We start from the raw sequence: 20,008 nt of genomic DNA, 5'->3' as shown, positions 1-20,008 counted from the left end.
GAGTAACCAAAAAGCAGAAGGAAAATCCACTTTCTCCGGACCACAGTTCCCTGTGGGACCTCCTCCGGGAGCAAGCCCGTGGTATAAAGATGGCATCTCCGTGGTGTCCCAAGGTGTTTCCATGCACACCTGTCATGGCTCTATGACCTATCCACCACAGCATTGTCACAGGGATGGCTCTGGCACTTTGCCACCCTCACCTGCAGACTTGTTGGCATGGTCGTTGCTGGGTGCCACTGAGTAAGTTGTGAAGCAGAGTGACAGCCCGGGGCCCGCCCTTCTCACAGGCTCTCAGGCTCGATCCCTGGCTGCATCCACTGCTAATCCATCTCGTCACGGGTTCTCCTCGACTTTGCTGACCCTCTATTTTACCAATAGTCTTTGCAGTGAGTGCAAACGCGGGTCCCTGACCAGATAGGTGTCTCCCCAGTTTCCTGGGACCGACAAGTGAGGGCTTCCAGCGCTCCACCAGCTGGTGGAACGTGTCCGTTGGTGCCCCACCAGTTTCTGGAGGCTTGTTTCCACGAATGCCCTCAGTGCAGCTTGGATTTCTTCCTTCGGTACCGTTGGTTCCTGGTCCTACAGTACCTCCTGACGTGTTGGCTGGTGACTCATTCTTTTGGGCACAGTGACTCAGTGGGTCCCCCCCCCCATCTTCCGTAGCTTCCCGTTTGGTGCAATGTTCTGCACATGGGCTCTGCAGTGTTGCAGTTGAGGCTTGAATTGCTCGTCAGTCCTTTCAGCTGAGTGCGGGCTTCTCTTTGATTTCCTAACCAAGACCTTGCATGTTTCATCATAAGATTTTACTTTATCTTCTCAAAGTGCCCGTTGAAATGTTCTGTTCAGCCCTTGGACGCCATCATTTCATCATGTAACTACTCAATGATCAAGAGCAAGTTTCAGAGTCTCTTCTGACATTCATGGTGATCTTCTCTTTCTTTCTTGTTTTTCCAATGACCTTTGGTTTCTTCTTGCATGATTTCCCTGATGTCGTCCCCCAACTCGTCACATCCTCTGTTATTCGTGTTCAGCAAGTCAAGTCTGTTCTTGAGACATTCTCAAGCTTCAGGTGGGAGACAGTCAGCGTCGTATTTGGACTTTGTGGGCTTGTTTTGATTTTCAACTTGAGCTTGAACTATATACGAGCAATTGATGGTATCTTCCACAGTCGGCCACTGTCCTCATTTTGATTGATGGTATTGAGCTTCTCCGTTGTCTCTTCCATGGACATAGTCAATTTGATTTCTATGCGCTCCATCTGGAGACGTCCATATGTCTAGTCATCATTTATGTTCTTGGGATAAGGTATTGGCAATAAGGAAGTTGTTATTTTGTCAAAATTCCATCACAGGACCCCCAGCTCCATTTCCATCACCAAACACATTATTTCCAAACTAGTGTTGCTTGCTCTTTGTTTCCAACTTCCAAATTCCAGTCTCCAATGATTATAAATTCATCTTGATTGGATGTCTGATCAGTGTCAGACTGAAGACATTGATGAAATTCTTCGATCTCTGCATCACTTGCTTTAGTGGTTGGTGAGTAAATTTGAATAATAATTGTATTGACTGAATTTCCTGGTAAGTATATAGATATTATCCTACCACAGCCTGCACTGTACTTCAAGATCTCCTTTTAAATGACCTTTTTAAAGATTAATGAGACACCATTACTTTTGAATCTCTCATTCCCGCTATAGTGAACCAGGTGATTATCTTATTCAAAACGGCCAATGCTAGTCCATTTCAGCTCACGAATGCCTAGGCTATTGAACTTTATGAGGGCCATTTTATTTTTGATAACTTCCAACTTCCTTAGATTCCTATTTCATACATCTTATGCTCCTATTATCACTATTGCTTGCAGCTATCTCTTCTTATTTTGAGTCATACCCCACCAGCAAGTGAACATCCTACACGTTTTACTCCAACCATGTCCTTACGGTCAGTCCCACTTGAGAAGGCAGCTTGTCCTCAGTCATATGCTGACTGCCTTCTGACTGTGGGGCTTCTTTTCTGACATGGTTCTGCAGCTACTTGTGAACTTCTCAGTATCTGGCATTGTCTTGCTGTTGTTCATAACTTTTCCGTGGCTAATGCCTCCCAAGAGGGCAGCCAATTCCTTCTGCACAGTCTGCTCTGAGCCGGAAAGCTCTGCTGAAACCAGTTCACGTTGGGTGAACCTGCTGGCATTTGAAATACCAACGACATGACTTCCAGCATCACGGCGATGCACAAGCCACAACGGCATGACAAACTGACGGACGAGTGGTGGTGTGGACAGAGAAGAATACTTGATTTTCAATTTCTTCCCCAGAATGGCTTCTTAGGTTATAGATGTGAGAAGTCACCCTCCACAGCTTTCCCACCTGTTTGGAGATGCATACAGTAAAGTGTTCATTAATTGTCTATGAAAGATCAAGAATGGAATCTAGAGACCAACATAAGTATCAAGCTATACTGATTTCACGAAAATAGCTGATCAAACTGCATCACTTTTAAACTTTACTAATTCTCCATTCAGTATCTTAGACATGCTCTGTGGGATGGCCTGTCCTATCGCCATATTTTCCATGCAATCAGTGAGAAATGGAGCAAACTGAGCAATAGGCTGAAAACCCTACAAATGTCCATTTTCTGGGGACCCTGACACTTGATTTCATCGGCAAAAGCCTAGTCCACAGTCAGCTATTGAACTTGAACTTCATATGAGCAATTGACATCAGCAATGCCTTGTAGAACAACTCCCAACACTGGCCTTCCTCCTTGGGGTTCTTGTGCCTGTATTAAGCCAAAACCGCAAGGATGGCTGAACTATGACAGCGTGTAGTCTCTGTGAACAGAAGGTGTTCATGTTTCTCAGTGCAACTTGAGTTGTGCCAACCATGAAATCCATCTGTATCAAATCGAGACTTGGATGACCGAGGTTAAAGAGTTTGCCAAGCGAGCGGCATGCAGAGCTGACTCGTGGTGTAGAGTACAGTAGCCGCTGGCTCTGGGAATGTCCACCGTCAGTTCTGAGCCCCAGATATATCTCTTCATACTGGAGCTTGTTTGCTTACCAGACAGAAATTTTTTACCCAAATCCCAAACAGGCCACAATGATGTCGACAATCACTCGGTCCTCTTCTGACTCAATAATTTACATCATGTCACGAGTTGAATTGCGTTCTCTCCAAATAAGCATCTCAAATGCTGGTTAGTCTGAGGTTTGCTCCCTCCGAGGCAGGTTTCTCCCAAGGACAGCACTCAGAAACGTGAGGAAAGGGGAAGGAGAGGACACAGGGAGGAAGTGGAACAAGTGATGTCACCCTGTGGGAATGACAATCAGTGACAGGAAGCATAGGGTGCATGAGCATGAGCTATTGAATGGAACACTGCTCTGATATGCACATGTTCACCCCCATTCATGACGAGGAATTTGGGGAAACATGTCAACCTGGCTGGGCCTTGCTTCTCATTGGTTTGGCAGTTCTGCAATGATGTGATTTGGCGGTTATGTGACATACCAAATATACTCGAGTATAAGCTGACCTGAATATCAGTCGAGGCACCTAATTTTACCACAAACACTGCATTAAAAATGTGCTGGAAAACTCGGCTTATGCACGAGTATATTCGGTAATCTGATGGGATCAGTCAGTCAGTTGTAGGGAGATTAGGCTGGAATACAGATCACGCAGCCCTGATTGGAGGTGAGAGGAGGTCCCCTGGGGTGTGGCCAGCATCACTTTTATCTTAGGAGAGAGAAGCAAACGGAGAAGGGGGAACCTCCACCCACAAGAAAGACAAGCCAGGAGGAGTGAGCATCCTTTCACTCAGGATCCATGTACTGGATGCCAAGACACATGGAGATCTCTCAAGGGTGCTGGGCCCACAGATGCTGAAAGGAGGCAAGGCCCCTCCCCCAGGGCCTAAAGAGCAAAGCCCTCCCCACCCCCTTCCCCCCCACCTGAGCCAGAGCCTGAATTTTAACTTGGAGCCTTATAAACCTGTGAGTGGATACCTTTCTGTTTGTTCAAACTTCTGAGCTGACTGTATTTCTATTATAGCAGCATCAGAACATGAAGGCACATCGTTAGCAGAAAAACGCTTCCACTGGGCAGGATCCGCATGTCAGCTATTTGTGGAGACAATTTTAGATTCTAAACTAGCGTCACTTTCTGCACCATTATTGTTTTTTACTCCGCCACAGAACGGATGCGTAATTTAGAACAAATTCCGTTACATGCACATTGCTATTTGTGATTTCAGCGCGAGCAGCGCTAGGGCAATGATTTTTCGCCCATGAAGCTTGATTGTCCAACAGAAATGGTGTCTTCTGTTTCATCGTGTTTTCAAAAGGAAGTTCATTTCGGAGCCCTCCTGCTCGGGGGTCCCTTTCTCTTCACCCGCCCGCAGGCTTGTGTTGGCGAGTCCCACTGAGGGCTGGGTGCCGCGTTTTCCCTGGACAGAAAGTGGTTTCACTGCTTGCTTGCATCTGGTTCTTCCACAGCAAATGCACGTGAATAGCAGACAATGAGTGCAATTCACAAGACTCGTTCAAGACATCAAAGAGACTCTACCTTTGAATTTGGAAATTAATGCAGCAGTCCTATTTAAAAATAGCTGTTGTTCTTCGGTGCCATCGGAGAATCGATTCAGACCCCCAGTGAGTCTACATCCAGTGGAAGGAAAGCTGCCCGGTTGGCACCGTCCTGGTCACACTTGAGCCCATTGGTGCAGCCACTGTGGCACTCCAGCTCCCCGACGGGCTTCCTCGCTGCCACTGACCTTTCTTTGTTTTGGGTTTGTTTGTTTTTTTACTTTTTAAAACCTGCAAAGTAAGGAAGAGAAATATTCAGAATGGGTAATTTTGTTCTTCGGGTCTGAGAGAGTCAAAAGGAATTAAATTAGGAGGTAGGAGGAAATAACTCATCCGTCTGTCTGGCATGACGCTGGCTGCTGGCCCCATGCGGTCTCTGTAGGGTTGCTCATCTTGAAACAGGACGGAAGAGCGTGGGCACCACTCTCCATCCTTTGATGCTTGCGGCCCCCTCCCACCCCAGGGGAAGGCCGCCGCTGCCGGGCGGGCGAGGGCAGTCACACAGAGGATGGCCTCATTCTGACTGACACCTACTTCCGTTCACTTTGGGCAGGACAGGACCCGACACGCCAAGGGTCTGAAATGAAAAGAAAAATGCAAGTGCCATTCTAGACAGAGTCCATGAGATGCACACTTGTGGTCTGAGGGATTTGTCCAACTCCCACACTCAGAGACACGTGCGAAACTTGACATAGTCACGCCTCCACTTCTCTGCGGTCAAGTCTGTTGTATGAATCTTCGCAACATCAATTAATTCCTTGAAGATATGTTAGTCTGAAGGTAAGTGGTGAAGACCCATTTATGTAACTTCTAATATCTAAACATCGGTTTGTTTCCTCCATCGGCAGATCTGTGGAGAGATGGAGCTATTGTGATAAGCTGTAAGTGCCATGTTCTGATAAGCGTCCTGTGTTGCTTTCCAAGAATGTGAATTCAGAAACAAGCTCACTGCTGCAAGTTGGAAACAGGTTTCCGTGATGAGCAAACATTGCTCTGTGTCCTGTCACTCTGCCTGTCCCTCGTTGGTTACCATAGACAGTCATGCCAAGGGCGGTGGCCCACGCAACAGACAGGAAAACAAAACCTTCTTGACCCATCAGTTTGAACTTTTCAGGATGGCTAGATGTTAACGTTTCCAGGATTCTTACACAGTTGCTCTATTAGCATTGTGTTAAGTCATTACTGAAGTGAGAGTTGCATTCACCATGTGCTAGATCTCATCTACATGGATGTCGAACACCAGGGCTCTGGCTGCCATCCGCATGGTTCCATGCGGCCCGTCAACAGAACGTGAGGCAGGGAGAGTGTGTGTCCCGCCTCCAGGGAGGAAGACAGGGCTTCCCAGAATCCTCAGGAGAAGGTCATGCCCACATGGAGGTCTCATTGACTATGACCCGATTGACAGGATAGACTCCACGCCTATGCTCAAGTTGACAGATGATGTAACTGCCGCCGTCAGAAGGGCCAGGATGGGGGCGTGGGCTCTGGAGGAAGGACCGTGTCTTCTTTCAACATCAGAGAGCCAGCATTCTTTGGTGATCTACGTGTGTCTTGGCATCAGTCACCCTCTCGGTCCCAGAGGCTTGGCTCCCAAGGATGTGCTCCACTTACAGGTCTCCCTTTGGGCTGCTGCTGGTGGGGGTGGTGCCCCTGGGTAGGTCTGACCCGTCGTGACCTTACGCCGAACAGAACCCCGCCTGGCCCTACGCCGTCCTCACGTGTGAGCCCGTGGTAGCAGCCACCATGTCCACCCATCATGTTGAGTGTCTTCCTCTTTTTCTCTGCTGCTCGACTTGACCAAGCACCATACCCTTCTCCAAGGACTGGCTCCTCTTGAGGCCCCCTGGTGGCGTCATGGTTACACACTGAGCTGCTACTGCAAGGTCAGCAGTTCAAAGCCACCAGTCCCTCCTCCAGAGAAAGATGCTTTGGACGCCCATAAAGAATGACAGTCTCAGAAACCCACAGGGGCAGTTCTACCCAGTCCCAGAGGGCTGCTAGGCATCAGACTTGACTGGCTGTCTGTGAGTGAATGAGTGAGAGCTTGGTAATGTGTCCTCACTAAACAACTGTACCCTACATATTTCTCACCTGACTGGCAGCCTACTAACTCCCAGCATAAACACTATCACTGTGAGCGTGGTCCAGGAACTCTCTGTGGACACTGCACGGAATCACCAAACCCATCTCCAAGTCCACACCAGTCAAATGTGACATGTGCACATCCAGCAGAGGTCCCAGCAGCACACTGACAGGGAAACGTGTTTAGTCAAGTGGAGGGGGCAGCGCTTGACAAGGTGGACAGACACAGGGGCTGCCTCAGTGGTCTGGGCAAAGGGATAGGGGTGAGGATGCACAAGGCCGGGCAGGGTTTCCTTCTGCTGTGCACAGGGCAGACGTGGTCAGAGACGACTCCGTGGCTCCCAACACCAGCATCTCAAAGCCGGGCTAGAGCGTGGACAGGCCACGGGCTTTCCACAGCGAGGTCCATGGGTGGCTGCCTCCAAGGCAGAACCAGTTGGGTGGTGGTGAACCAAGAACTCCGCCAGGATGCTGCTGGCCGAGGTGCTGATGGCAACGTCCTTCCTCAAGTCCCAGGCTCCACCTCCCGCCCCAGCCTCGGGGCGAGTGGTCCTCTGAGCAAGAGCTCTTTTCTGATTGCGCCTTCATCCACCCTCGCCAAGGAACGGGCTCTTCTCCCTGGAGATACGAGTGGCTGTTTCTGGGCGTCGAGAAAGAAAGTTAATAGAATTGCCAACAGCACTTTGCAGGGGACACTCCCTCCACCGCCCCCCCTCCTTTTTTTGGGTTACAGTAATTGCTGCCTGAACCTCAAAGGCTAAAGAATCGTTTTTCATCTCATGCATGAAGAATTTCCATCTGATTGATGACAGGGCAAGAACCTTCCCTGACTCTCGGAGCCGCACTAATTTGCAAGCTAAAACAATATTAGCAAATTGCTAATGGCCCATGAAACTGCGGGAGTGGCCTTTAAGCGGGTGCTCAGGACTCTGGGGCAAGGAGCGCTGCTCAGCAGAGTGCCCACTGAGGAAGCAAGAGGAGGGGTGCTCAGCCTTCGCCCAGTGAGAGGCCGTTCCAAAGCAACCACAGGGCCATCATCGGCTCCGCACAGTGGCCAGGCGGTCTCTGCTGCAGTTCCCAGAGCCGGATTTCCATGGCAAGGGAGAGCTGGCACTTTCTTGGGACAGCCGGGTGACACGCCACCATCTGCCAACAGACCAGACTTGGGAGGAGAAGCCACACAGCCTGAGGGACTATGGCCATGTGGCACTGTCAGGGCCTGGTCTGTCCCAGCAGTCCAGCAGTGTCCCCGGCGCAGCATGTCCCGGGCTCAGACAGACTTGGGGATTGAATGATTGCATCTGCCATCTCAGTGCCAACCGGAGATCAGAAACAGGCCACATGGGGACCTGGGTGCCAGGAGTAGGCAGGTCTTCCTGGCAGCACAGCGTGCAGCTGGGGGGGGGGGTGATGCCAGAGCAGAATTCAGGCTAAGAGAAAACTGGTTCCCTTGGGGTGGGAGGACCAAGAAATGGGGTGCTGCTGGAAGTCCTTAGATACCCTTCAAGCCTGGACCTGAGCCCACCCCAGGGACCAACTTCCAGGCAAATCATTCTGGTGTGCTTGGTGCTGTCCAGGGTCCTGAGGCACCACCACCGTGTGTTGTACAGAGAGGTCCTGCCCGGCCCTGCACCATCCTCACCACCCTCGTTGCCTGAGCCCATTGCTGCACCCAGTGTGCCCATGTGTCTCACTGAAGGTCTCCTCTTTCTCACTGACCCACCTCTTAGCCAAAGGAGCACCAGTGACCGTCTAAGAAAGTGGCAGACGGCACACCACAGGCCAGAGGGTCAAACCCACCCGCCGCCCAGAGGGAGAAAAATGAGGCTGCTTGTTGTTGCATCAGAACCCACTGACATGACATGAAGCACGATGCCATTCTCCAGAGACTGGTCTATCCTGATCATGTGCCCAAAGTCCGTGAGACCATGTCTCGTCACTCTGCTTCTAGGGAACATTCTGGTTATGTTTCTTTTGGGGACAGGCTTTCCCTCATTCTCCTGGAACTCCTGGTACTCAGGACAGCATCTTCGCGGAGGGCATCAGCTGGAGGCATCTCGTGATAGCTCTTCCACGCTCCTTGTCCGGCTTCCACGTGAAATTTCAAACACCAGGGCCTGGGTCAGGTGGCCCTTACTGCCATCCAGGCCATACGGACTCATGGTGACCCTCTAGGACAGGTAGATACCCCTGTGGACCCCCGAGACGGTCACTCTCTGTGGGAGTAGAGAGGCCCATCTTTCTCCCATGGAACAGCAGGTGGTCTCAAACTGCAAGCGCATAGCCAATGCATCACCACGCAGACGCCCGGGTGCCTTGCGCTCCCATATGGAAAGGGAGAATCTCACCACCTCTGCCTTCTTCGTAAGACTAAACATGTTCCTGAGTGCCCACTCTGACTCCCTGAGGTCCCGTCTGTGTTGAACAGAGCAGGGCTCCATACGGCACCTGGCTTAGCTGGCTTCTCGGCAAGGGATTGCCAGGCCTGTGTCCCCGGGGGTCTGTGGGTAGAGTTGGCCCCCAGCCTTTCAGATAGTAACAGCTACCTAGCCAGCTGTGCCACCCAGGTAGGGATTCCGAGAACCATTTGTGTTCAAGCCAGTCCTGGCTCGTGGCACCCGCGTGTGTGCAAGTAGGACGGCCCTCTGCTGGGCTTACAAATGACAGCAGGGCTCTCTTCGCAGGCGCCTCTGGGTGGAGAGGACCCTCTGGTCTCTCACGTAGCAGCGAACATGTTAACAATTTCCACCAGCCAGGGAGTCTGATTAATACCTAAGAAGGGTAAAATCATTAATGTATTACAACATCCTGTTTATATTTAAAAGCCTGATTACTGCATTACAATCATTTCACACACACACACCCCAAAAAAGCATAGGTCAGCAGAAATTAGCTTGAAGATCGATACCCTCAGGAGTGCATGTAATTCAAATAAAAGCCTATTTCCGCTGATTAGAAATTAGAGTTCATTTAGACAATGGCTGTGCTGTTACATTTTGGTGCACAAGGGTATAGCACAAGTGTGTGATACATGGCGACTGCAGGACAAGGAGCAGGCCACCACCAGCAGTTATCCCCTTTGTGGACATGCAGGCTGGTGCTCACAGACCTTGGTCATGTACGGGTCACCCTCATGTTCACCGGCTCACTCTTTGCTGGCTGGATCCAGTTCCATCACCCCACTTCTGACTGGGCAGTATGGGCGGGGCTCTGGGAGAGGGGATCTTAAGAGAAGGACGCATGGACCCGTTTGATGAGGAAGGACAGAGTACAGGTGTGGAGGAGGGAAAAACTGTACCAAACAGGATTCTGTAGGCTTCCAGAAACATCACGGACATCACTGGCTTTAATGACAGGAAGTTGACCCTTCTTCTGCAATATGACATATTAGATACTGTCTTCGTCTCTGTCTTAGGCAGGGGTTTCTAGAGGAGCGAATCCAAAGAAGCACAAAGAGAGAGAGAGAGAGAGAGAGAGAGAGAGAGAGAGAGAGAAACTTCTTCAACAGAACGGTTCACACGGTGGTGGAAGCTGGAAGCCCCATGTCAGTGGTCAGGCGTCAGTCTGGAGTCTTCTCCTGGTTCATATGGCTACAAGTACTGTTGAACCAATGCTCTGCAGTCTACATAGCAGAACCAGAGGTCAGAGGATGGTGCTTCAGACACAGGGCTGGGGCAGTTTGAGCCCTGCTGCAGCAGATATATGCATTGGATGCAGGCCACACCCCTAAGGCTCTCCCTTGCCATCTGATTGGCTGTTCACATGAGACCGTAGGATGAATGATTCCAACATCAGCCAAACTGCTGAGAACCACCGCCTCAGCAACTGGCCCATAACTATCCTTGTTGACCTTGTTGTTAGATGCCGTCAAGTCAGTTCTGACCTACAGCAAACAACCATATGCCCAGCAGAACAAAACACTGCCCTGCCCTGCGCTGTCCTCACATGTTTGAGCCCATTGTTGCAGCCACTGTGGAATTCCTTATCCTTGTGGGTCTTCCACTCCTTTCATCAAGCACGATGTCCTTCTCCAGTGAGTGGGCCCAGGTAGACAGAGAAACAAATCCCTAGACACTCATATGTGTCTCAGAAAGAGCTTTATATACAAGAGCAATTGAATACTGAGAAAACATCCCAGTCCAGTCCAGATCGAATCCCTAAGTCCTATATTAGCCCATATGTCCAACACTAATCTATAAAGTCCTCTTCAGACTCGTGAAACACATGCAATTACACTGAATGCAGGAAGATCACAGGCCAGTGGGTGGAAAGTCTTTCGGATCCAGTGGTGGTGGAGCATCTCAGTGCTGGCGTGGGTCTCCACGTGGCTCCTTCAGCTCCAGGGCTCTAGAGTAACCTTGTGTGTCTTGTGGACAGGAATGTCTCGCAGGGAGGGAGGGAGTGTCCCATCTCCCATGAACTATTTATTTTCTTAGCAGCTCTAAATGAGGTCATCAAGTTGAAACTTCATTGACAGGCTAGGCTCCACCCCTCCACAAGTTGGCCCCAGATTGTTTAACTACCACATCAAAGGACTGGTCTCTTCTGACAACATGTCGAAAGTATGCAAGAAGTCTCGCCATCCTTGCTTCTCGGGAGCACTTGGCCTTCTTCTTCCAAGACAGATGGTCAAGTTGGTTCTAGCTTATAGCAATCCCAGCTACAAAGGACGAAACACTGCCTAGTCCTGATCATCCTTACTATGGTTACATCTGAGCACGCTGCTTAGTCATCAGAGTCCAGCCCTTGTCTACCCGTCACTTGCACACATCTCCTTGAACCAGGAATAACCTATAGGGACTGACAGTTACGTCGTGCTGGTGCCTTGAATAGTCAGGGGCAGGTGGATGCCGTAGAGCGTCTCTGATACGATGCAGCATGGCTCAGCTCACACGGTTAGAGCTGAAAACCACACTAGCCCCGTTTGCATCGTGTGTTTTATAATAAGTGATGGATGCCAGGCCACCACGCCCTGCCACATGGTGTCGGTATGAGTCAGAGTCAAGCTGGCAGCAGTGGGTCTGGCCATGGGTTTCTGCCGCAGGGGCTCACTAGTCTGCACACCATCAAGCACCGTTCCAGTGGGGTCCACAGGGCTTCCTTGGGCCCTTTTCACAAATAGACTGCGGTTCTTTTCTCCTAGTCTCCGTCCAGCCAGAAGCGCCTCTGAATCCGTACAGGCCCCAAGCATCAGCTCGACATGCTAACCAGCCCAGCAGAGCCCCGGGAGGGGGCGTGGCTGTGCAGAGCTCGGTTATCGATCAGAGGACACGCACTGTGTGTCATTCACCAGACACAGCAATGTGGAGCGGGGGACAGAGTCCCCCCAGCAGCAGGAAGTGTCACCGCCTATGAGGACATGGTTGGGGACATTTTCTACGCCTTGCTGTTGCTGTTTAGTATGGTTGAGTCAGTTCTGACGCATAGCAACCCTGTGGGCAGCAGCTAAACTCCCCGGCCTGCACCCGCGCCACCCTCACAGTGGCCCTCATGTGTGCGCCTGTGGGGCAGCCGCTGTGCCCACCCGTCTTGCGAAGGCTCTTCCTCTCTGCTTTGCCGGTGCCTCCCAACCTGAGGGGCCCGGCTTCTGGCGCTATCGCGAATGACGTTCTGCAGCAGTTGATGAGGTCTGAAGTATCTGGCGATGTTCCGCTGATGTTCATAAGGTTTTGGGGGCTAATTCTTTTGAAGTGGCCAGCCTTCTCCTTCTTCATCGTCTGTTCTTGGTCTGGAAAGTCCACCGAAACCTGGCCACTTTGGGTGATCCCGCTGGCATTTGGAATGCCAATGACACGGCTTCCAGCATCGCAGCAACTCGCAAGCCACCACAGTGTGGCAGGGTGACAGAAGAGCAGTGAGTTCCATGCATATGCACAATCTGAAAGCTAAAGTTCCCAGGCATTCACTGTGCTCCTGCAGAACCTACCTGCACGTGGCCCATGAGACAGCCATGCACGTGGGACAAGAGGACACTGAGCACGTGGCCCACGAGACAGCCATTCACGTGGGACAAGAGGACACTGAGTTGCTTAAAAGCGGGAAAGGCGTGCTTATATATTCTCTCTGTTGAACATGCAATCAGAAAAACGGGATTCTATGAAGAAGAATGTGGCATCAGGATTGGAGGAAGGCTTATCAGAAACCTGGGATACGCAGATGACACTACCTGGCTTGCTGACCGTCAGGAAGATGTGAAAGCCTTGCTGTTGAAGCGCCAGGACTGCAGCCTTCAGGATAGATTACAACGTAAAGAAAACCCAAATCCTTACAACTGGGCCAATAGGTCGCATCATGATTCATGGAGAACGACTGAGGTGGCCAAGGATTTCCGGACCCGCCAGCCATGCTCACGGAAGCAGCAGTCGAGGGATCACATGACGCACCGCACCAGGTCAGCCTGCTGCACAGACCTCGTTCACGTACTGAGGAGCACGGTGCTACCTTGAGAACGAAGGTGGCCTTGACGCAAGCCGTGGCTTTGTGGACCACTTCCCAGGCACGGGAAAGGTGAGCACTGAGTGAGGAAGAGCAGCCAAGAGAGGGCCATGTGCACTGTGCTGGCAAAGAGCATGGGAAGCGCCGTGGACTGCCAAAAGAGCAAACCAGCCTTCCGGGGAGGAAGCACAGCCTGTGCTCCGCAGGAGCAGGGATGGTGAGACTTTGTCCCGCGTGTCTGGGCCACGTTGTCAGGAGAGACCAGTCCGTGGAGAAGGACATCGGGCTCGGTAAAGAAGGGGGCAGTGACAACGAGGAAGGCCCTGGCCAGGACGCAGTGACGCAGGGGGCTCGGCAATGGGCTCCAACATGGGAGCAATTGGAGGATGGCACCGGGCAGGGCAACCTTCTGTTCTGTTGGACACGGTCAGAACCAGCTCACCGACAACCACAGCGCATGCGTGAACACTGGCCCAGGGTTCGGGAAGGCCGATGCGCATTGGTCCACTGGAATCCCGCTGCCGGAGGAGAACACGCAACGTTCCGCGGGCCACACGCTGAACAAACAAATCTGTCCTGGAACGAGCGCTGTTGGGACGCTCCTCAGCAGAGAGGATGCTGGGAGTTCGCCCCACGTGCTCCAAGCGTGTCATCAGCAGGGTTGAGGCTCGGCAGGGCACCGTGCTGAGGGAGGCAGATGGTCAGGGGAAAGGTAAGACCCTCAAGGAGGTGGGCTGGCACAGGGGCTGCGGCAGTGGGCTCGGACGTGGCACGGCATTGAGGACCGTTTGGAAGTGAGCCGTGCTTTGCTCTGATGCTCCTGGGGTTGCATGAGTCGGAGCAGATCTGAGTCACCCAACTGTGCCAGCAGAGCCAACAATGGGGATTGGCCTGGCTGTTTGTCCGCCGTGACGCTGTCTTGCGTGGGCCACCACTTGTGGATGCAGGCCATGTCTCTTAAGCCAGCCCAGGTCCTCTGCACCTCAGGATGGGAAGGCCCAGAGGCACCGAAGTGAAAGAGCCAATTCCAAAATCGCAAGATTTAACTGTATTATTTTTAGCTTTTGATTTAGTGTGTTAAATTGGCCTTTAAAATTTTATTCCGGTTGACATTCTTACCATCGTGTATAAAAATATAATTTCCCCACAGACTTGATGCCACGAGGTAGACCATTATTTTAATCTTTTCCAAACAGATCAACAAATGCACATATGTACACTGATCTATAGGCACGCACACAGATATGATTTTTCATTAATAGCACCCTCAAGATTTTAAGTATTAATTAGTGATGTTCCTGTCACCCCCTTTGAGTTTGCTATCTCACACAGTTTTCCCATTTACCTAATGGTCTCAAGGAGAAGTTCAAGTAGCTGGGGAGAGATGTTGGAAGAGGTCCCTGAGCCCTCAGAGGAAGCTTCCCAGATACTCAGCTGGTGGAACAACCCGAGAAGCCATTTCTCCATCCTCTGCGAGCTTATGTCCCAGCCAGAATGCAAATGAATTTCTTCTCGCTCTTCTCTTTCTTGGAGAAGTAAAGGAAGCAATCCAGTCTAAGCTTTCCCTGGAAACTCCCTCTGGGGAGGGTTTAAATCTGCGTGTGTGCATCTCCCGGCCTCCTGGGCTTCCTTCTCACTCCGCTCTCCCCTCTGTGGGCAAGGAAAGTTCCCAGAGCCCGGCATCTGATACGTTCACTCTGACTGCTCAAGGCTGTACCCCCACTTTTAAACCATCCTGGGGGTTTTATCAAACACCAGGATTTCCTGAGTCATCCAGATTGCTAAGAAGTTGGCCCCTGCGCTAGGCCGGGTTGAGCATCTATGGGTAAGAAACTCATCTGTGGGTAAGAAAGAGCTTTCTATCAAGAAGAAAAAAGAGCTTTCTATCAAGAAGTAATTATCTATCAAGAAGACCAGCCAAGTCCAGATCAAGCCCCCAAGTCCAAGAGGCATCCATAGGTCTCTCTGCAGACTCACAAGGCCACATGTGATGATGCAGGCTGCTTCCGGGAAGATCACAGGCCGGGGATGCAAAGTCCCGTGGATCTAATGGCAGTGGAAACACAGCAGGTCTCCGGCAACTCTCTAGGTCCAGGCAGAGGCCGGGGGGAGGGAGGAAGACTGGGTCCTCCTCTGGAGGAAGACATCAGCTTGGTGAAGTCGAAGGTCATTGAAAAGGAAGAAGACCATGGGGAGATGGATGGCCGTGTGGCTGCAGCCCTGGGCTAAGACAAAGGAGCCATTGAGAGAATGGTGCCGTCGGGTCGTCCTGAGTCAGGTATGACTCACAGCACCTGGTAACAGTTGGTGTTCCTATGTACACACTTCATGGATAGCTCAGCGAGCCCCTAGAGCTCATGGGAAAAGTGCATTATTTTTTCACTCAATTCTTCATACATGTACACACATATATATACCTATACTTTACACATAGATGTATACATATGTATGATTTATATACACGTATGCTTTATATATGTCTATATCTACTTGATATATGATTACTTGAGACCCATGTATCATTTATGTGTATCAGGGTTGTATCCTCTGCCACGCTTATTCTATCTTCATGCTGAGAAATAATCAGAGAAGCTGGCTGATGTGGAAAAGAATTCGGCATCAGGATTGGAGGAAGTCTTAGTAAACACCTGCGATGAAGATGGTCTGCCATTGCAGGCTTTGGAGTAGAACAGGGGTCCTCAAACTTTTTAACAGGGGCCAGTTGACTGTCCCTCAGAGCTGTTGGAGGGCCCGACTATAGTTTAAAAAAAAAACTATGAACAAATTCCTATGCACACTGCACATATCTTATTTTGAAGTAAAAAAACAAACAGGGCAAAAAACCAGGAGGGCCAGATAAATGTCCTCGGGGGGGGGGGAGGCACATGTGGCCCACAGGCCATAGTTTGAGGACCCCTGGAGTAGATGGTACCTCAACATCAAGAAAGCCAGCATCTTTACAACCGGACCAGCAGGAAGAGCCCTGGGGGGTGGGAATTAGGCAGTGGGCTGCAGTCCTCAAAGCCAGCAGGTGGAAACCGCCAGCCACGCCAAGGGAGAGAGATGGTGCTTTCTGCTCCCATAAAGAGCCAGTCTCTGAAACCCACGGGGCAGCCTACCCTGCCTATGGGATCACTGGGAGTGGACTCGACTTGGTGGCAGTGAGTTCAGTTTTTCAGAGTACCAGTCAGTAAGTAGGTAATCATGATCAGTGGAGAAGAGACTGAAGTCTAGGATTTTGCCTTGCTTGGATCCACAATCAATGCTCGTGGAAGCAGCAGTCACGAGATCAAAAGCACATTATATTGGGTGACTCTGCTGCACAAGAAAGACCTCTTTAGGCCCCATTATGAAACACGACATCCTCACTGACCCATAGCCCTACAGGGGACAACACTTGAGACACAGTGTGGGAATTCTGCCTGATCTGATCCCACCTCACTGAGGCAGAACACTAAGGGCATGGAACAGAACAGCAAGGGGAACAGAGCAACGAAGTCCCCAGGGAATACCAAAAATAGACTTTGAGGACAGGGTTTGGCGCCCCAACAAACTCCACTGGAAAACAGGCATAAAGGCCCGCAAACAGTCCTTGAACTAACTACAAGCTTTTCGTTCTTGTTGTGTTTTATTTGGGGTTTTTTTTTTTGTCATTGGCTTTTTGGTGGTGTTGTTTTGTTTTGTTGCTTGGTTTGCTCTGTCTTGTTTTTGTGCATGTTATTATCTCCGCAGGTCTGTCTACATAAGATAGACTGGATGAACAATCTGGAGAAGGAAACAATGGGACCAACACTTCCGGGGGACATGGGAGAAGAGAAGGTGGGAAGAAAGGTAGTGGTATTAACAAACCCAGGGACAAGGGAACAACAAGTGATCCAAATCGGTGGTGAGGAGGGTATAGAAGGTCTGGTAGGGGGTGACCAAGGGTAATGTAACAGAAAGGAATTACTGAAACCCAAATGAAGGCCCAACATGATAGTGGGACAAGAAAAGGTAAAAGGAAATAGAGGAAAGAGCTTAGAGGTAAAGGGCATTAATAGAGGTCTAAATATAGGCATGAACAAATGTAAATATATTTATATATGAGGATGTGGAAATAGATCTATGTGCATATATTGATAGGTTTATTATTAAGGTAGCAGATAGACATTGGACCTCCACTCAAGTACTCCCTCAATACAAGAATACTTGGTTCTATTAAACTGGCATTCCATGATGCTCGACTTCCTGACATGATTGCGGAAGATAAAGCGGGTGTATAAGCAAATGTGGTAAAGAAAGCTGATGATGCCCAGATACCAAAAGATATAGCATCTGGGGTCTTAAAGGCTTGAAGATAAACAAGCGGCCATCTAACTCAGAAGCAACAAAGCCCACATGGAAGAAACACACCACCTGTGTGATCACCAGGTGTCGAAGGGATCAGGTATCAGGCATCATCGGAACAAAAATATCATATCATTGTGAATGAGGGGGACTGTGGGTGGAGACCCAAAGCCCAACTGTAGGCAACTGTACATCCCCTTCCAGAAGGGTCGCATGGAGGAGATGAGCCAGTTAGGGTTCAATGTAGCAACAGTGAAACATACAACTTTCCTCTAGTTCCTAAATACTTCCTCCCCACCCATTATCATGATCCCAATTCTACCTTACAAATTGAGCTATACCAGAGGTTGTACACTGGTACAGATAGGAACTGGAAGTACAGGGAATCCAGGGCGGATGATCCCTTCAGGACCAGTGCTGAGTGGTGATACTGGGAGGATGGGGTTGAAAGGGGGAACCAATTACAAAGATCTACATATAACCTCCTCTCTGGGGATTGGACAACAGAAAAGTGGGTGAAGGGAGATGTCAGACAGGGCAAGATATGACAACATAATAATTTATAAATTATCAAGGGTTCACAAGGGAGGGGTAGTGGGGAGGGAGGGGAAAAATGAGGAGCTGATGCCAGGGGCTTAAGTGGAGAACAAATGTTTTGAGAATGACGAGGGCAATGAATGTACAAATGTGCTTTACATAATTGATGTATGTATGGATTGTGATAAGAGTTGCATGAGCCCCTAATAAAATGATTTTTTAAAGAAAGAAAGACCCTTTAAAGTTGAAGAGCAGGGGTCCTTGAGGACTAAGGTGCACCTGATCCAAGCCATGGTATTTCAATTACCTCACATGCATGTGAAAGTGGGACATTGCACTAGGGAGTTGTAAGAAGAAATTATGTGTTTGATTTGTGGTGCTGGAGAAGAATATTTAAAGTGCCCTGGACGGCCAAAAGAACCAACAAATCAGTCTTGGAAGAAGTACGATCAGAGTGCTCCTTAGGGGCAAGGATGGCAAGACTTCATCTCACAGACTTTGGACACAGTGTCAGGAGAGACCATCCCTGGGGAAGGACCTCGTGCTTGGTAAAGTAGAGGGGCAGCAAAGGGATGGCCCTTGGCAACGTGGACTGACCCAGTGGGTACAATGAGCTCAAATAGAAGAGCAATGGTAAGTATGCACACATACATAGATGTGGATGTAGACAGACTACACACACATGTACATGCACACGCACACGTGCATTGGGTGGGCGGATGACGACACCTGGTCTTACAATTGCCTGGGTCCCTGAGCCCCTCTGGAGCCAGAATTTCATAGTATGGTCTGCGGGCCCTCTGAGTGTGGTCTCAGCATGCTCTCTGAGCCACGGCCAGAAATACTGTGGGATTAAAGGCTCTGCTGTAAGTACTGTTCTTTGGCCCAGTTTGCTACAAGGACTGCTGCCAGCATGCACTGGGAGAGAATTTGGGTTTTTAACTTTTGTTTAATGTTGGAGGAAAAGACTGCAGAGTGAAATGGGGAACCCAGGCCTGAGGGTCCTCCTGGACCTGGGGCCTCAGGACCACTTGAAGTTCTGGGTCTGGCTTAGTGTTTCTGGGTGGTGAATCCTGCTGTCACTCTCTGGTTTTCCTCTTTGTATGTTTCATCGACAACTGCGAAGTCTTTGAAATAGTATTTGCCACGATGTAGACTTTGGAGCTACAATGAGTAAGAGCTGATGCTTGGTCTTCAGTGTTGGGCTGCAATGCCAAGGTCAGAGGTCCAAAGCCCCAGCTGCTTGCGTGCTCCTGTAAAGGTTCACTGTCTGGGAACCCCCCTGGAGCCATCACCCCGCCCCATGGGACCAGGATGCGATGGAGTGGACTTGCTGATGGTGGGTCAACTCATCCACGAAGCCCAGTCACACACTTGGCCACGCACCCACAGGTCATTGTTCCAAGACCATCCTGGAGAGAAGACCTGGGCATCCGCTCTGAAGGATCAGAGGCAATACAACCCAGAGAGCACCGTCCGCTCCAACACACAGGACGTCACCTGAGTGAGGGCTGGGCTGACAGCAGGGGGTGAGGAGTCTGGGGAAGACCTTGCCAGGCTTCCCGTGAAATCACTATTAAAGTGAACTGTACAGAGGAAATCCTCCTGAGAGACATGCTGTTGGGGGACAGAGGTTCAAGGTGAGAGGTCTGAGCTGGTGAAAGATGGGTGGCCATGGGAGCAAGGGTCTGAAACAGCAGAGGCATAGCCCTGACCCCAGGGAGGGGACAGATATCCCTCAGCTCTTGGGAAACTGTCTAGCTGGTCAAAAGAAGATGGTAGTCTTGCTCTTGACCTTGGAAGCAGAGAGACTCTCCCCCTTGTGAGCCCGTGATGTGGTCAGCTGAGGCAATGGGGCAGGTGGTGCCCTCTCTAGGTCACGTGGGAAGAAAGTCAACGACCTGGCCTTCAGGTTGAGGGTTTGGGAAGGCAGGGGTCTCCAGGAAAGTGGAGGATGGTCTCAGCTGGAAGATGAGGTCAAGAACCGGCCCTCTCTGTTCCAGGCCGAGACTGGCGTTCCTGGGAATGCCAGGGAAATGGCCAA

The sequence above is a fragment of the Tenrec ecaudatus genome, chromosome 6 (genome assembly GCF_050624435.1).
Source record: "Tenrec ecaudatus isolate mTenEca1 chromosome 6, mTenEca1.hap1, whole genome shotgun sequence".
Taxonomy (NCBI): domain Eukaryota; kingdom Metazoa; phylum Chordata; class Mammalia; order Afrosoricida; family Tenrecidae; genus Tenrec; species Tenrec ecaudatus.
This window is presented reverse-complemented; position numbering follows the sequence as displayed.